We start from the raw sequence: 18,190 nt of genomic DNA, 5'->3' as shown, positions 1-18,190 counted from the left end.
ACTGGATATCTACATACAAAAGAGTAAAATTTGAACCCTATTTTACATTATAAACAAAAATTAAATCAAAATGGAGCAAAGATCTAAATGTAAAAGATTAAGCTTATAAAATTATTAGCAGAAAACATAAGAGCAACTCTTTAAAATCTTGTTAGGCAGTGATTTTTTTAGATAATTCAGATAATCTGATAAGTCAAATACAAGCAAACAGAGAAAAATAGATTCAATTTAATCCTTTATTGCTTTAAAGGACACTATCAGTAAAGTGAAAGCACAACCATTGTATTCCTAATATACAAAGAACGCTTATAACTCTACTATAAAAAGATAAATCACCCAAATAAAAATGGATAAAGGATTTGAATAGACGTTTCTCTAATGAAGATACATTAATAGCAAATAAGCACATGAAAAGATGTTCAACATCAAGCAAACGCATATCAAAACCACAATGAGATATCATTTCATACCCAGTAGGATGTCAATACTCAGTTAAACAGAAAATAAACTGTGTAAATAAACTGAACCCTCATACATTGCTGGGGGGGATGTATTAATAAAATGACACAGTCCTTTTAGAAAATAGTTTGACAGTTCCTCAAAAGGTTAAATGGAGACACCACATGAATAAGAAATTCCACTCTTCACTATACACCCGAGAGAATTAAAACATGTCTGTACAAAAATGTGCTAGTGAAGGTTCATAGCAGCATTATTTACATTAGCCCAGATGGAAACAACCCACATTTTGTTCATCAGATGATGCTGGGTAAACGAAAATAAACAAAGTATAATATTATTCATCAATAAAATGAATGAAATACATTCATTATACATAAACAAAGTATAATATCATTCATCTATAAAATGAATGAAATACTGATACATACTACAACATGGATGAACCTTGAAAGCATGCTATGTGAAAGAAGCCAGACAGGGAAAGAAATACATTGCATCCTTCCATCTAGACAAATACGGTGTCCAAAATATTCAAATCCATAGGGAGAAAGTGTATTGGTGACTGTTAGGGGTTGAAAGAATGGAGTTTCTTTTTGGAGTAATGGAAATGTACTGGAATTAGAAGAGGTGATGTGTAGGAGGTAAGCTCCCCTTGCTCAGACATGGCAATTCACTTCAATGTGCTCCCCCAGGAGATTGATTCTGAGAAGCATTTCTCTGAAGGTCGAGCTTCTGTACCTGCCTATAGATATGCAGAAATATGCAGAATGACTCTCTAAGAGATTGTGGAGAATCAGCCGGGGGTTTCTATGGCATCTGGGAGTGGACAAACCAGTCTTAGAGCACTGGGTTCTATTCTTTGCCTTCTCTTCATTAACATCATAATCCCTAGTTCGATTTGGGCTAACAAGGACAGCCAGCCAGTCTCTCTTATGTTTTTACCCTAAACAAAATCAATTGTATATGTTTTCCTCAACCTTCACACTAAATTGTAATCTTAAATGGTAGCTTCCTAATGTTACTTCACTTCTTTGTATATGTGTTAAATTCTTACTGAATGTTTAAAGATATATAAGATAATCAGTAAAGTTTAGCCGGGTCACCGACCAGAGCGAGTCTCCGCCTCCCTTTATCATTCCGTCTGCAGTTCTTTCCCCTGCGTCTCCAATCAGAAGCTCCAAAGAACACACACCATCAGTGATGGTTGCACAACTTCATGAATATACTACAAACCACTGTACTGTACACTTTAAAAGAGTGGATTTTGTGGTATATAATTTATGTTTCAATTAAAAATATATTAATAGTTGGCAATATTTGTGTGGGTCTCTCTCTGGATTCTCTATTCTGTTCCATTGATTTACATATCCATCCCTCTGCCAAAACCACATACTGATTGTTTCTACTTTATTTTCTTTTTCAAAATTGTTTTAGGCTTTCTAATTCCATTACCTCTCACTATAAAGTTCAAAATAATCTTATCTGTATCTAAAAGTTTCTTGCTAGGATTCTGATAGAAGTTGCATTAAATTTGCTTATCAATTTGGGTACAAATGACATCTTTACTATGGTGAGTCATCTAATCCATGAACACTACATATCTCTCCTTTTATTTAGATCTGATTTAATTTATTTAAGCATATAAATTCTTAGCCTATTTTAACTATATTTACCTCTAAGTATTTCATTTATTTTTGAATGATTGTAAATACCATATTTTTAATATCAGTGTCCATATGTTCATTTCTAGTATATAGAAATAAAATTAATTTTTAAGTTTGCTAAGTTCACCCCTACCTCTGGGAGTTTTTTGATGATTCTTTTGAATTTTTAATATCAGTGTCCATATGTTCATTTCTAGCATATAGAAATATAATTAATTTTTAAGTTTGCTAAATTCACCCCTACCTCTGGAAGTTTTTTGATGATTCTTTAGAATTTTCTATGTAAACAGTTATAACTTCTGCAAATAAGTCTCAATACATCTCACTTTCCAAACTGTATTTCCTTTCCTTTCCTCACTTATTGCATAACTAGAACTTCTAATACTACATTGATTAAGGATGCAGAAAGCAAATATCACTGACATGTTCCTGATCTTAGGTGGAAAGAATTCAGTCCTCCAACAATAAGTACAATAGTAGCTGTAAGTTTTTTATAGATGCTCTTTGTCAAGTTGAGGAAGTTACCTTTATTTCTATTTTTTGAGAGTTTTTATCACAAATACATCTTTAATTTTCCCAAATGCCTTTCTGCATTGATTTATATGATCACATAACTTTTCCTCATTACTCTTTTAATAAGATGAACTACATCAATTAATTTTTAATATTAAACCAGCCTTGCATCTCTGTAGTAAACCTCACTTGGTCATAGTATATATAATTCTTTTTATGTATTGCTAAACTCTGTTACTATTTTGTAAATGATTTTTGCATCTGTACGCAACAGGCACATTGGTTGGTAATTTTTTTGTTTCTTTTTTTCTACTGTCTTTGTTTTATGGGCGACAGGGTAATATTAACTTCATAGGATGAATTGAGAAGTGTTCTCTCCTTTTATATTTTCTGCAAGACTGTGTAGATTGGCTTTAATTCTTCATTACCTATTTGGTAGAATTTTTCAGTGAAACCAACTAAAACTGGAGATTTCTTTTGGGGGGCATGGAGCTAATTATTCAATTTCCTTAATAGTTATAGAAGTGATAGATCAGTTGATCTATTTCCTATTGGGTGAGCTATGTTAATCAATGCTTTTCAAGAAACTGAAATTCTCTAAGTTCATCTAAGTTTTCAAATTTATGTAAGTAGAAAGACTCATCGTATTCACTTTATTATTCTTTCGATGTCTACACGGTCTGTACTGACATCATCTGTGTCATTCATGACACTGGCAGTTTCAATCTTGCTAAAGGCTCGTCACTGTTTTTTATCATTTTGAAGAACCAGCTTTTGTTTCGTTTATTTTCTTTTCTGTTTTCAACTTAACTGATTTTGATCCTTATTTCCTTCCTTCTGCTTATGGAGGTTTATTTTGCTTTTTTCCTAGGTTTTTATGGTGGGAGCTTAGATTACTGAATTCAGGTTCTTTCTCTTTTCCAATATATTCATTTAATACTATGGATCTTCTATGTACTCCTGCTTTCGCTGTTTCTCATAGATTTTAAAACATTAAACATATTTTACATAAAAAGACATAAAATTAAACATATTTTAATTCAGTTCAATAAACATTTTTATTTCTTTTCAGACTTCCTCTTTGACCCAAGGATTATTTCGAAGCATATTGTTTAGTTTGAGCATGTTGGAGATTTCTTCCTGTTACCTTTGTGTTACTGATTTCTCGTTTGATTCTATTGTGATTAGAACACACACTCTATATGATTCACACCTTTTAAATTTGCTAAGGTTTGCTTTATGGCCCAGGATATAGTCTCTCAATGTATGTTTTGCAGCAATTTTAAAGTAATGTATACTCTGCTGTTGTCAGGGAAAGTGTTCTACAAATGTCAGTAAAATCTCATTGTGTGATTGTGGGGTTGATTTTTTCTATATTCTCTCTGATTGTCTAGTTGTTCTACCAATTGTTGAGAGAAGTTGAAGTCTCCATCTCTAATGGTTGGCTTGTCTACTTTTAGTTTTAGTTGTATCAGTTTATATTTTATGCATTTTCAAGCTCTTTTGTTTGATATGTACACATTTAGAATTGCTATGTCTTCTTGGTGGCTCTATCATTATGTAATGCCCCTCTCTGTTTTTTTTTTTTTTTTTTTGCTCTGAAGTCTAGCTCTAGCTCATCTGATATTAATACATCTACTCTCACTTTTTAAAATTAATTTTTGCATGACATATATTTTTCAATACTTTCACCTTCACCCTACCTGTACCACATTTGAGGTGAGTTTTTTGTACATGGCATATCATTTTGATGTATCTTTTTATCCATTTTGCTAATTTTTGTCTTTAACTGGTGTTTATGCCACTTACAGTTAATATCATATGTCATATGACATGTCAAGGCTTAAATATGCAATTTTTTCTGCTTCTCATTTCCGTCTTTTCTTTTTCCTGCCTTCATGTGGGTTATTAGAACATTTTTTAAAATTCGATTTTGATTTATCTACAGTGTTTTGACATATCTCTTTGTATAGCTTTTTAGTGGTTGATAGGTATGACATTTTACATACATAAAATTTATCACATTCTACTGGTACAGTCATTTTACCAGTTCAAGTGAAGTATAATAAACTTACCTCCCTTTATGTTCCTTTGTTTTACTTCATTTATAATGTAATTGTCTTAAATATTTCCTCTACATGCACTTAGAACCATATCAGGCAGTGTTACGATTTTTTAGTCAACTATCAAACATAACTTAGAAAACATTTGAAAGAGGATAAAGAAAGCCTATTGTATTTTATCAGTATTTTTGCTTGCTATGTTTTTTTTTTTCCCTCTTGATGTTCTAAGATTTCTTCTGTTATCACTTCCTTTCTGTTTAAAGAGCTTTTTACAACCATTCTTTTAGCCAAGGTCTGTTGGCAATAGATTCTTAGTTTTCCTTCATCTGAGAATGTCTTGATTTCTCCTTTATTCCTGGAGAATATTTTCAGTATGTATGGGATTCTGAGTTGACAGCTTTCCTTTCAGCACCTGAATACATACATGCCACTTTTTTCTGGCCCGCATGTTTTCTGTTGGAAAATCTGCTATCATTCTAATTATTTTCCCTTTGTAGGTAAGAAATCATTCTTCTCAGGCTGTTATCAAGATTTTTTTTTTTTTGATCTTTAGTTTCTGTTTTTCAAGGTTAGTTATGATATGTCTTGGTGCAGATTTCTTTGGGTTCATTCTGTTTGGTATGCACTTAGCTTCTTTTTCCTTTGTGTCTCTTACCAAATTCAGGAAGTTTGCAGCAATTATTTCTTCAAGTACTTCATCAGTTCTCTTTCTTTTCTGTAAGTCTAATAATATGAATTTAGATCCTGAATTATAATCCTATGGGTTTCTGAGGCTCTAATCATTTTTAAATCTAGTCTAATTTCTATTGCTCTACCTTCTAGCTCACTGATTTTCCCTCATGTTCTTCCATTCCGTACTGAGCTACAGTTATTGTACTTTTCAGATCTAAAATTTCCATTTGGTTTTTCTTTATATCTTTATTTCTTCACAGAAATGTTCTAGATTTTTTATTAAGGCCTTTTATTTTCATTTGTTTCTAGCATGTGAAATTGCTCATTCAATCTCCATTCAGTTTGAGATGTTCCAGGTTCTTGGTATGATGAGTAAACTTTTACTGCTGCCTGTATGTTGTTGTATTATCTTCTATGACTCTCAATCTTACTTAGACCTTTGTTTTTAGCTAGCTTTCCTTGACATTGCTCTGGTTTTGTTACTTCTAAAGGGAAGAAGTAGTTCAGATGTCCCATTTGGCCTCTGTTGATACCAAAGAGGGACTTCCTCGTTACTGCTCATTGGAAATCCTGGTTCCCCCATGATCTCTACTTACTCCACAGTGAGGGGCAGTCTCGTTACCACTGAGCAGCAGTGAAAAATTTTACTTTCTATTAGGCTTCCTTTTATACCACTCTGGCAGGAATGGAGGAAGGGAACATTGTTTCTGCCAGGTGGATGTAAAAGTCTGGCTCTCTGGCTTGCCCCTGTCAAGCTTATACCACAAGAGAGTAGATGGCTTGTTTACTGTCTATTAAGGAAAAAAGTCCCAGCTCCCCACTTGAGCTCTTTTGGGTAGGAGTAGAGGCCATAATTGTTTTTTTCTATGTTTGGATGGAGTATAGCAGTTATTATCTAAAAGGTTTCTGTCTTGTTTGGCTACCACTTTTTTGGTCCTTTGACTTCTATTGACTTTGGGAGATGAGAGCATTTTAGTTTATGGTAATTCTTATTTCCAAATTGCCAACTTTTTCACCTCCAACTCTCAAATAGATGAAGCAAAAAGAAAACCCAGGCAACTCAACACTGTGTCATTCCTCAATTCCCAAGGTACATGGCCAGTCTTCTTATGTTTGTCTTAGATATACTGTCCAGGGTGTTTAGTTATGCTTATTCATATCTAGGAAAAGATATGAATATTCCATCTTCCTAGAAGTAAACATCAGCCAGTTATCAAAATGTTTACAATGTACCTAGAGTTTGTCTATAATTTTCCACCCAAATATATGTGAATACCACAACAGAATCCAAATTCATTTCTCAGTTTTCAAGAGTCAGCCCTCCTCCAAAACATATATACTATAAATGATAATTATTTGTATTTAGGCAACATTGTGAATTTAATTTTATTCCCTTAAAAATAGTTGAGAGAGAGGTAAATCTCCTGTCATTTAACTATCTACTGATGTGCACTGAAAAACAAAAACTAAACAAAAGGCATACTGTCACAATTGTGGAAACAGGATGAATCTGCCTGTACTGATGTGCTATGCTACTTTATGCAACACGCTTAATTCCTAGGGGCTTGGGATGCATGTTTACAAAATGAGCAGGTTATACCTGAATTCAGGACGATTTCTAAGTTTCACTTTAGCTCTAAAATTCCAACATTTATTCTAGAATATTCACTCTATACTTAAGAGTGAATTTAATCCATGGTTTTATAACATCAATTCTCATGACTCTCATGACAGGATTATTATACCTAAAGGGAAGGCATAAATTCAAGTAAAGTTTTGCCACCAGAGACGTTCTTGCTGTTCCCAGTAGTGAGCAGAGATGAGCAGCATCACCTCCATGTTGAGTGATCAGTAATACTGAGCATCTAAGAATGGGGGCGAGCTGATGCCTCCGGAGTTCGAGGATGAGGGCTGGCCCTTATGATTCATGAGGAACCAGCTCAGGAAGGAGATCCTCCCTAACTGGGGGGCTACAATACTCACACGATTTTGGAACCACCTTCAAGGCAGAAATGCTTCTCTCAGAGAAAACAAACATTCTCAGTAGCTGCATCTCAGGCCAATTAGTCCTGCTGGGCTACTTATGTGTGTTCAGAACTTCCACTTCCCATTTTAAAGCTTCCCTTTTATAGTTAAGTTGTCTCATTTCATATTTAAGCAGAAAGTTTGATTTCCTCAGAAACTCTCTCTTCATCTGCCCACTGACCCATTCTTTTCTTCATATAGAAATGTTTTGTTTCTACAATCAGAAAACAACAGAAGCTACTAAACAGTTCCAACAGAAGGTATGTGGGGAAATAGAAAACGCATGACACAGCTTCCCTGAATAAAAGGCATCAGAGTCTCTAATTCTATAAGGAAAAAAAAAGTCTCAACAGTTAAGAGTGTCCTCTGGCCACAACTTAGCACCCAAGTGAATATACGAAATGAAGAGAAGTATCAGACATCTAAATAATTAAGCATCAGCTGTAAAATGAACACTAGTGTTTATTTCTGCTGGTAGAGAATTATCTAATAACATAAAAACAGAATATGCTTTCCTTTAGGAAAAGCCAAACCACTAAATCATTTGAATTTATTAAACTGAAATGAAAATTAAAAGGTAAGTATAATTATATAACTCATGGCCCTGATCAACCCACCAGGAGCAAGCCACCAAGAGTGCTTACTCTGATTCTCATGAGTCCTTCCTGTGTTCCAGGGGCTGCCCAAAGAGCTTTCATTTTAAAAGAGGGTCAAGATATTTAATCCTCATAACACTCCAGCCAGGTGCCCCCATCACTTTCTATATATGGAGGAAAAGGCAAAGGCACAAAAAGATGACTAAACATGTCCAAGGTCACATGTCAGGTAAGTTACCTCTTCATGGATGTTAAGTAACATCAATGAAGCCTTTAATTCTTATATTTTCAGTAAGACAGATAGTACAATGAAAGATCTGGCATTAAATACCACTCCCATGCCTTTGCTTTGAGGTGCACATAAAATAAATGATGTATAAAAAAAGAAAGGTTAAAAATATTGTCACTAATAAATTTGTCTACCCACCACACACACTCACATACACGCACATAGACACCACATACACACTAATAAACACGGCAGACAATAGGCCATCACAGAACTACTTCAGAAGCACATAAATGTGTTTATACTCTTACAGCAATGTAACCACCCAGATGTGGTTTTGGCCCCACAGAGCTGGATAAACATGGTACCAGGGGAGCTGACCTAGGAGTGGATTAAGGAGAGGGCAGGAAGGGAGGCAGGAATGGCAGATGGACAGGGCAGGGCAAAGGCCATATAATGAAAGCCCAACCTGGGGAAATGCAAGTCTCGGCATTTGCCATCTCCTTCCAGGCCTCAGAGATGCTGCACAGGAAGGGAGACAAGCCACAAACATCGATTTGTGGCTAGGATCTTACAGTCTGACCTGGGACCTTAGTTGTATCTTGCTCAGGGCAGGGGTACTAAGGTAGGCTCCAGCATTGATGAGTAGGGCAGCAGATTTGGGGTAGATAGGATTCCAAAGGCAATACAAAACCAAGTCCTTGAAGCAGGGGCTCGGACCAGCTTAGGAACTGAGGCAGCCCGGACTCCAGGCATATTGCTGCCAGAGAATGGGGCAAAGCCACAGCTCAGGCTCCCTATGTGAGATGGGAAATGTGGTCCAAGTGGCTACAAGATGCTCAGCCTGGAAGATGTAAAAGACGAGATAAACACTGTGACATGGATGACTAAGTAACTGTCTCAGCTACAGGGGCTGACCACATGAACATTAAGGATAGGGTAGCATGGGCCAAGGGGATGTGCCATTCTAGTTAATGCCAAAGGGGGTCAGAAGTAAAGACCCTGCCAACCTATGGGCACATCATCACATCTGGAGAGCCAGATCCTGCTAGACCTAGGAGCGAGGCCCTTCTTGCCCTTCTGGCATGAAGTATGGGGATAAGAATCAGCCAAAGAAGGGGCTTGAGTTCCAGACCCAGTCCCACTGATAGAGAAGAAGCTGATGTAGATGGGAGCCTGTGAGTCACGGGCAGGTGAACAGCTCAAGAGACTTAAGGCCTCAACCTGGTGTTTGGCAAAGGAATCTCTGGGCTAGGGTAGGAACCTCTCCACCTGGGAGAAGCAGCTCATTATAAATCACCCAAGAGTCAGGAAAAGGTTGTTGATGAATTTCTTTGGGCATCAGCTTCAGAAATGGACCAGGAGGTAGGCCTGTTAGCTTTAGCAGCTGGGTAAGGAGGGGCAAGCAGCTGCTGCCCCCAGGAAGGGCTTGCTTAGAGGCACCGAATGAGGAATCTGCCACTCCAACAGCATAGCATGGGGCAAGGAAGAAGTCCTGAGTTCCATACTGTTCATCTGTCCTGACCTCTTCTGAGCTTTCAGACCATGTCTGGCTAAATGATTGTGTATGTGCCTGAATTACTGTTTTGAAGAAAACTGCTTTCACAAATTGTGGAAACTTTCCTCCTCATTCCCTTTCAAGTCCTGAATTCTATGCACACATGATGCCAAAAAAATGCTTTCTGTGGCAGGAGGTGTGAGAAATGAAGGTCAGGTCAAGAATTAGCACCACAAAAGCTTTATCAGGCCCAGCAGTTGAGCTACTGCCACTTGCAGTGTAAAGTACATAAGATCAGGTATTTAGAACCACAAAAGCAACCTATGGAGAAAATTGTTATTAAAGAATATGGGATTATGGAGAGAATGTGAGAGAATGTAGGAGGGAAATCCAAACTAGTAACTGTAGATCTTTAAAGGGCCAAAAATTTAAAAGCAAATAAGGGCATGAGTATAGCATGGAGTTCTCCTAAAGCCAGACTCCCATAGGAGAATGTCTGATAACTTTATGATGCCAGAGACGTCATACAAATTATAAATATGGGACCATTCTAAAGCCATATGTTATTTCAAAGGTCATGATGTACAGTCAACCATTAACTTAAGAGAAACATGAAAAGGTTCCTTCTATCCCGAGAAGCACAAAACTCTCCATTGTGAATATGGCACAAACAGAGAGAGTTTCCTTATAAATTATGTAATAAAGCCAATACCAGGGCTTAATTCAGAGGCCACCTTGCCATGATAGAGGAGACAAGATCTCATAGTAAAGGTCAATATATAATTAGTTAGCTTAAACTTTAGCTGGATCTTACAGATACCTAAAAGCTACATATATAAAAAGAAATACTCCTAAACAAAATAGGGAAAGCAGGCTTTCATTTGGGTCTTATAAATTTCAATCTGCTTATCCCTGCATTCCAGACCATCACTATCCAATAAAAATATGATATGATATGATATATGAGCTATAGGCCACATATATAATTTAAAACTTTCTCATAGTCACACTTTAAAAAGTAATTAATTTTAATAATACATTTTGTTTAAAATGTAATTTGAGAAATATTTTGATGTGTAATCAATGTAATCAATATAACAATATATAACCAATATAAAATTGTTCAGGTATTTCACATTCTTTTTTCATACTTGGCCTTGTGTGTATCTTACCCTTAGACAACATCTCAATTTGGACAAGCCACATTCAAAGTGCTAAGTGTCACGTGTAGTTAATGGATACTGTGTTATCCCAGTTGCCCACTCCCCATACCCTAATTTAAACTCCACTACTTTCTCAAGCATGATGCTAAATTTTTCAAGATGACCCTAAACTCACCTATTTTGTCCCATGGAGCCTGGGTGTCTTTGTTTTCAGTACCATGGACCCCATGTTCTGGCCCCAACTCTAGGGCTACTCTGCCCAGGTTCATAGCCACCTTTCACTATGTGCAACCTGAGCAAGCCATTTAACATCTTTTTAGAGCCTCAGTTTCCCCATTTTGTAGTCAGATAATAATAGTGCTTTTCTGAGGGAGCAAGTAACGGATAATAGCTTCTTTGCAACTGGGCATGGTGAGATTGGGGAGAGAAGACCCCAGGCATCTCTGGCTTGTGGGGTCTGCCCTTTGGGGAAACATCCCTTTGGGGACAGAGGGAGACAGCACAAGATTTCTGGACGCTAGGAGGAAGACAAAAGTAGTGGAGAACTGGCAAATGGTTGCGTTCATTTGGTCTGAGGCTGTGGCTCAGCAAGACTGCAAACAGGGGAGACCTTCCCTATGGGCTGTTTCCTTTTTTGAACTTAGGCACTTAGTTGAACTACCTTAGAACTCGGGTGAGCGTGCAATGACTTTAAGCGTTGTCTAGGGCCCCAAACTGAGCCACTGAGCCTGAATGGAGCTAAGTGCGGTTGGTGGCATGGGGCAGAGCCAATTCTATTTTCTTGTCTTGGTCTGTTTGCATTGCTGTAAAGGAATACCTGAGGCAGGGTATAAACAAAGAGGTTTATTTGGCTCACAGTCCTGTAGGCTGTATAAAAAGCCTGGTGCCAGCATCTTCTTCTGGTGAGGGCCTCAGACACCTTCCACTCATGGCGGAAGATGAAGAGGAGCTGCATGTGCCAAGATCACATGGTGAGAGAGGAAACGAGAGGGAGGTGCCAGGCTCTCTTCAACGACCAGCTCCTGCTAGAACTAAGAGTGAAAACTCACTCCTGTGAGAATGACATCAGACCATTCATGAGGGATCAACCCCCATGATCCAAACACCTCCCACCAGGCCCTACCTCCAACACTGGGGATAAAATTTCAACAAAAGTCTTGGTGGGGTGAAACAAACCATATCCAAATTGTAGTATTCCTTCTGGACCTTCACCTATCACAAAGCGATTCTCAGACGTGTGACAGACCTCCCACTCCACCGTAAAATGCACCTGGACTCAATTCTGACACTTTAGGGCCTTGCCAGGTGATGCTGGTGAACTTGATCTACTAATGCTGTGGAAGGAATTACTGCCTCAAGGCATCCCCTCTGAGCCAGCCAATTAACTGGACAGATTAATGCCACAGTGTGAGTACAGAATCCCAGGAGCTACCAACAGCCAGTGAGATGCCAGGCAGACAAACTCTGTGAATACAGTCACTTCATAAACCATAAGGCATATTTATTACAACTGAGTAAAGACAAAGTGATCTGACTTCCAGCTGCAAATAAAGATATGATGAGGGGTACTTGTCAATTCATTAGATCAATGTAAGTATCCAAAACAAAGATCAGTGAGAACAAAGGAATTTCCCTTTTTCTCCCTTTTTAAGAGCTTGAAAAATTAAGCTCTTAACATAGAACTTTCATTTGTTTAAAATGAAAATAAATCTTCCATGTAGAAAGATCACAAACTCATTTTATTAAAGCACTCTGTTATTTCCACTTTAAAAAAAGGTGGGGGGGGGTGATTAATCCTTAAAGGAGCTTCAGTATAACACAAGGAAACACAAATTATTTCTAATTTTGAAAGAGGCTTTGCTTCCCTACCAGGGGTCTTCCACACACCTGGTTGCTCTTATTTATTTCCTCACAACACTTAAATCTGACCAATGGGGGATGGACCCTATGGGAGGTGGCAAAGAGGGCGTGAGCCACATCAGCAAGCACTCTGCATAGCAGAAACAGGTCTCCGAGGGCATTTATTTCCCCTTCCTTAACACAGGCCAGAGGAGTTGACATGCTACTGCTGCTGGGCTATGGCGCTAACTCCTGATGAAGATACATGCAGGAAAGCTCTCACACAGCTCCCTCCCCCTCCCTTCCTTCCCTGGCCCTGGCCCTGGCCAAGCCTGGGCCCGGCAGTCCCAGACCCTGTCAGTTCAGTAAACCCTGATGATCCATGGCTCGTTGCAGTTATGGGAAATAATTTCATCAAATCTAACCCCTGCTATCCCACAGACCAAGTCCATTAGAGCTCCGGTAACCTTTGGAAGTTATCCAGATGCTAAGTAGCTCTTGGCAAGTACATATTAAACAAAAAATTTTAAAAGCTGTGGCTATCTCATCAATGACTCCAAGACTCAATTTGAACCCCAGAGAATGGTGCAATTAGCAGTTATTTTTAAAACTGCTTTGTAAACATGCCTGATAATATAAAATCACAGGGCATAAATTACAGTTCCAGCTGAAGTCCAGAGATCTTTCCACAGGTGCCCTCTGCTACATGAGAGGCCAGATGGCAGAAGACAGAAGGAGCCCTGGCATCAGGAAAACCAGGTCCTGTCCAGGCTCTACCACCAACCACCTGTGCACCCTTGAAGCCTGTTTCTTCATCTATAAAGTCAAGAGTTGGAGCATAATAAATAGTCAGCTCCCTTTTAGCTCTCAAAAAACTATATTAGGCAGAGTAATACTATGTTTCTGTAACAAATAAAGCCCAAAGCCTCAGTAACTCAACCCAACAAACTCATGCCAAGTCCCCTACTGATCATCAGAAACTCTCCTCCAACTGGCATCTTAGGGACCGTCCCTCCAACTAGTGATGCCACGTCTCCATGCAAAGCGTCCTCAGGTGCCACAGCAGGTGAAGAGAGAAGCACACAGCCTTTACGGCCACGGGCTGGAAGTAGCAGGGGCACCTCCTCACGCCATCAGTTTGCTGGACCTAGTCGCACAGCTGCAACCTCACCACGGGCAACACTGGGAAAGAAGCAGGAGCACAGGGGCTATTTATCTCTGCCACACAGGTGACATTCTATTGACTTATTTTAATAATTTAGTGTCATTTATTTACTTATCTGAACAGATAGTAAGAGAATACCATGATGTGCTACCTTGCAGAACTGAAGAAAACTTCTTAAGATTAAGACGGCCAGATACAAAGAAAGATAGAGAAAAGGGAACATGAACTTTGAGGATGAAAATCAAACCACATGCCCCAAACCCAAGTAGATACAGTCTGTGAGGTACCTGGGGGCAGGGAAAATGTTCAGTTTGGAAGCTGTGCTCTCCAGGAGTTAGCACAGGAGAATGGTGCGCTCATTTCCATGCCAGGCCTCCTGTATCCAAGTCACACAGGAAGCCCCTGGAGTCCCACAGAGAGAAAAGCACATCTACCCACTCCCAGCCCTGATCACACTGAACTCTGATGAACCGCCAGCTAATCTGCACATGGCCTAGGAAGCTGTCTTTTGCATTTCTTCCTCCAGTCAAGTTCATTCCCATGAACAATGTTATCAAAAATCCACTTGGCCAAAAGCCGCGTAAGTATACCTAGTGTGGTACAAATGTTACACTCAACCTGGAAGACATAAAGTGATTTGGTAAGCCTTCTGAACATCGTGGACTTAAATGTGGCATATAGACCTAGTTATTTTTTTCTACTGCATGAAGATTTCTCAAGAATTTTATAACTGAGAGAAAAAAGGGATAGAGAGAACTCATATGACATTGATGATAAATCTCATTAGTTGGAAAGCACAACACTGAAGACAAAGTTGGAAATACTGTGTTTTTATACTAAGATATTTTTCTCATTGCATCTTGTTAGATATTTAATATGGCTAGATCTGTTTACTGTCTTAATAGGACCACTACTAGAAGCAGACAGGGCAATCAAAGCAAATAAAAATGTAGAAACCTGAAAATTCGTGGACAGGTATGTTCTCAGTGGGATTGTGGGACCTCAAACAGATCTGCAGCAGAGAGAGCATTGCAAGGGATGCCTTGCACCCAAAGGCTCTTCTACAGAGGTACAGAGAAAGTCAGGGCAGAGCTACCAGAAATCCCAGATTTCCTGCAGGTAACACAGCACTGAGGTATAGCAATGATCCAGCCATTCTTGGAATTGTTCTGACTTATGAGACTCAGAGAGTTGGTAACCAGCCTGAGGTAACCTGTGAGAGATGCACTCGTGCCCCATCTGTCTGACCCCGAAGCCTGCTCTGTGTACATGCTGTACACCAGGAGAGCTTCCCACCTCTGCATGCTCCCCAGCATCCTCACACAGCCCTGACTTGTAAGCAAGTTACTATGTGGCATCTGGGTTCCAGATGACAGAGTAAGCAAACACTTAATGGCCTCTCCTCCCTCCCAAGGCTTTTAAAATGACAGCAAAGAAATAAAAGCATAATTAATTCATAACAGTGAAGAGAAAAGGAGGAGGGTAATCAGCCACCTACTGATTTCAGTAAAGTTCTGAAAAAGAGGGAGTGGGAACAGCAAACAGTATTTTCAATCATCGTTATATAAGGGCTGCTTATTGGTTTTCAACATTTAGAATCAACCTATGAACAAAACAAGACAGACTCAAATATGTTCTCCCAACAGCATGTGACTCTCCAAGTGTGAATATGTAACAGCAGCGGTACCTAAGGGAGAGACAGAGCAGGCAGAAAGGGGACAGACATAAGACTGTTCTTACAAGTGGGGACACCACTTGCACATCGCATCGCGAGAACCAAGAAAGGATGGCAAATATTGGCAGAATAGGACTCACAGGGTTCCTATTGTTTAAGTGTAAAGCATGACGTATAGAAAACCAAGCTGAAAATAATAATGAAATGATTAGGAAACAAAAGACAAGGGTAGTAGAGGTAAGTCTAATGAGGGAGCTAAGTCTCCATCATTCAGAGCAAATAACTCAAAGAATGTCTAAAATTGACATATTGAGATACAGCAACAAAAGGACATGTTTAGATTTATGAAGGGCATGCCAGGAGGCCTTAAGGATGAAGAACAGAACTGACTGAACACGTAGCAGGGGACTCAGCCTTTTCATTATAAGGTCTTAAGACCTGAAGAAAAACAAAAAATTAACCAAGTATAAAATGAACTTTCCTATGTATTTACTTGATTAGTCTAGATCAGTGGTTCTCAACCTTCCTATTGCCTCCTAACGCCATGACCCTTTAATACAGTTCCTCATATTGTGGTGACCCCCAACCACATAATTATTTTCCTTGCTACTTCATAACTGTAATTTTGCTACTGATATGCAGGATGTATTTTCATTGTTACAAAGGGGTCACAACCCATAGGTTGAGAACACTGGTCTAGACGAAAGTCCAAGCCCCGGGAGGATGGGTCAAAATGTCTTTTGTCCCCCAGCCTCCTACATCCATAGTGTTCATGCTGTTGTGTGTCTTGGAGAAACGCAACCAATACTCACTCTACTGAATTGGTAAATAAGTCCCCACCTCCACCAGCTGGTATTATTTTCAGGCACATCAGTCCTCTGTACATATATATAGTCCCACTGTACACATAGCTTTCATGGGATTAAACATCCAATGACTCACATCTCTAGTTCTGGGAAGGCATCCTATCAAATATGGAGTCAACAGAATCACTCTCCATAGGAAGATCCGTGACTACCCTGCATGCAGCAGCTGACACATATCCACACAAACTGTGATGTGCCTGTGCCCACTGTGAGCTGCAGTGGGCAGTAAGGGGCAGCAGCGGTCCTGAATGTGTGGGTGCTACACATCTGCCCGGGGGGCCTTCTCCACCCACCAGCCATGGCCAGTTGCTGCCCCGTCCACATCTGTTACAAAATCACACCTGTTATAAATACTTGCTTTTTGGAAGTTAAAAGAACATTTAGCTATGGATAAAAATAAAGAGGTAAATAGAATTGGGAAGAACACCCAAGACAACAAATTGTAAAAATTTTTAAAAAGGCCTTCTTAAAAGGGAAGAAAATTATAAGTCTAAGCCCCACTTCTAACTCAGCCTAACTAGAAGAACAACAAATTAAAGGGAAAACTATTCTTAGAGATACCCACTGCCATTCTTGCCTTCTGATTTAAATCAGAAATGATGATAAAATCCAGAGGCTTAAGATTCAAAACAACCGCATCGAGGGGACCTTGTTTGGACTGAGTTATGAACACATTTCCTATGTTCATAAAAAGAAAACAGTTGGATGAATTTACTGGATACTAGGTGATATTAAGGAATTACTTAGGAGGGAGGGAAAGTAAAACACAGTTTTGAAAAGGCTTTACCTAGTTTACATAACTGAGAAAATTTGGAAAATAGAATCCTGGCTCTACTCCAATCAACTGTGGGATTCTAAGAAAGTTTTGTGATCTCTTGTTTTTGGGGTGCCTCTGCGTAAACTGTGACTGTATGACAGACACTTTGGTGAGGAATCTTAAAAGGAAGCGTGGAGAATACCCAGGGCAGTGCCAGTTCACAGTGACTGTTTCCCCAACTGATCACAGAATCTCACGTTACTTTCTCTGCTAGGCCATACCGCCCCCCCTTCCAGCACATTAATCTTTATTTCTGCCTTCTTTTGTTTTGGCCTCACATATAGTATACAAGTATATTCAGTACGTGCTTTTTGATGGAAGACACAAAATCTATTAATTAAATAATTAAATACCATGTTCTGGGCACTGTTCTAGCTACTAGATATGTAATAGTGGGCAAACCAAAACTTTGCTTAGTTTCTGAGGAAGAAGATAGTGATGTGAATAAACTCACGGAATCCCAAGGAATAAAATGTTTATGGACATGGGAAGCTAATAATGACTTATACACTAGGATCAACATATGATCTCATTTCTATCACTCTGACTTCAGCCAAATTTAGGTATTGCTGTCCAACTGAACTGCAACAGGATTTCTAAGAGCATTCCATAAGAAATTATCAACTGCAGAGGAGTCAGAGGACTATCTCTCTGGGCCTCAGTTTCCTCTTCTATAAAACGAGGGGGCTGGTGCCGGGCCAGGTGACTCAATCCCAGCCTGATGGTTAGTTTCCTTATATCTGATATGCAGAGCTTTTTTCCTATATCATGGTAGCTAAAACTTCAAACAGAAGATTGTACACATGTGAGTCTAATTCTCCCAAGCATTGTTCACTTACATTTTGGTCACTCTTTAGTAAGATAAGCTAATCAGAAAATTAAAGCCAGGAGGAAGTTCAAGACAACCACCTTCACTACAAACCCCACCCATTCTATAGCTAAC

At 38.9% G+C, this 18,190-nt stretch overlaps 1 protein-coding gene across 3 annotated transcripts in view; it reads right to left on the bottom strand.

Annotated features, from left to right (window-relative positions):
- Positions 1–18,190, bottom strand: part of MYRIP (myosin VIIA and Rab interacting protein) — a 372,103-nt gene that overhangs the window by 303,130 nt on the left and 50,783 nt on the right. The window lies entirely within an intron of this gene.

This window comes from Otolemur garnettii, unplaced genomic scaffold (assembly GCF_000181295.1).
Source record: "Otolemur garnettii isolate 467f Iridium unplaced genomic scaffold, OtoGar3 scaffold00082, whole genome shotgun sequence".
NCBI classification, from domain to species: domain Eukaryota; kingdom Metazoa; phylum Chordata; class Mammalia; order Primates; family Galagidae; genus Otolemur; species Otolemur garnettii.
Note: the sequence above shows the minus strand (reverse complement) of the source record. Positions and strands in the feature narration are given on the sequence as shown.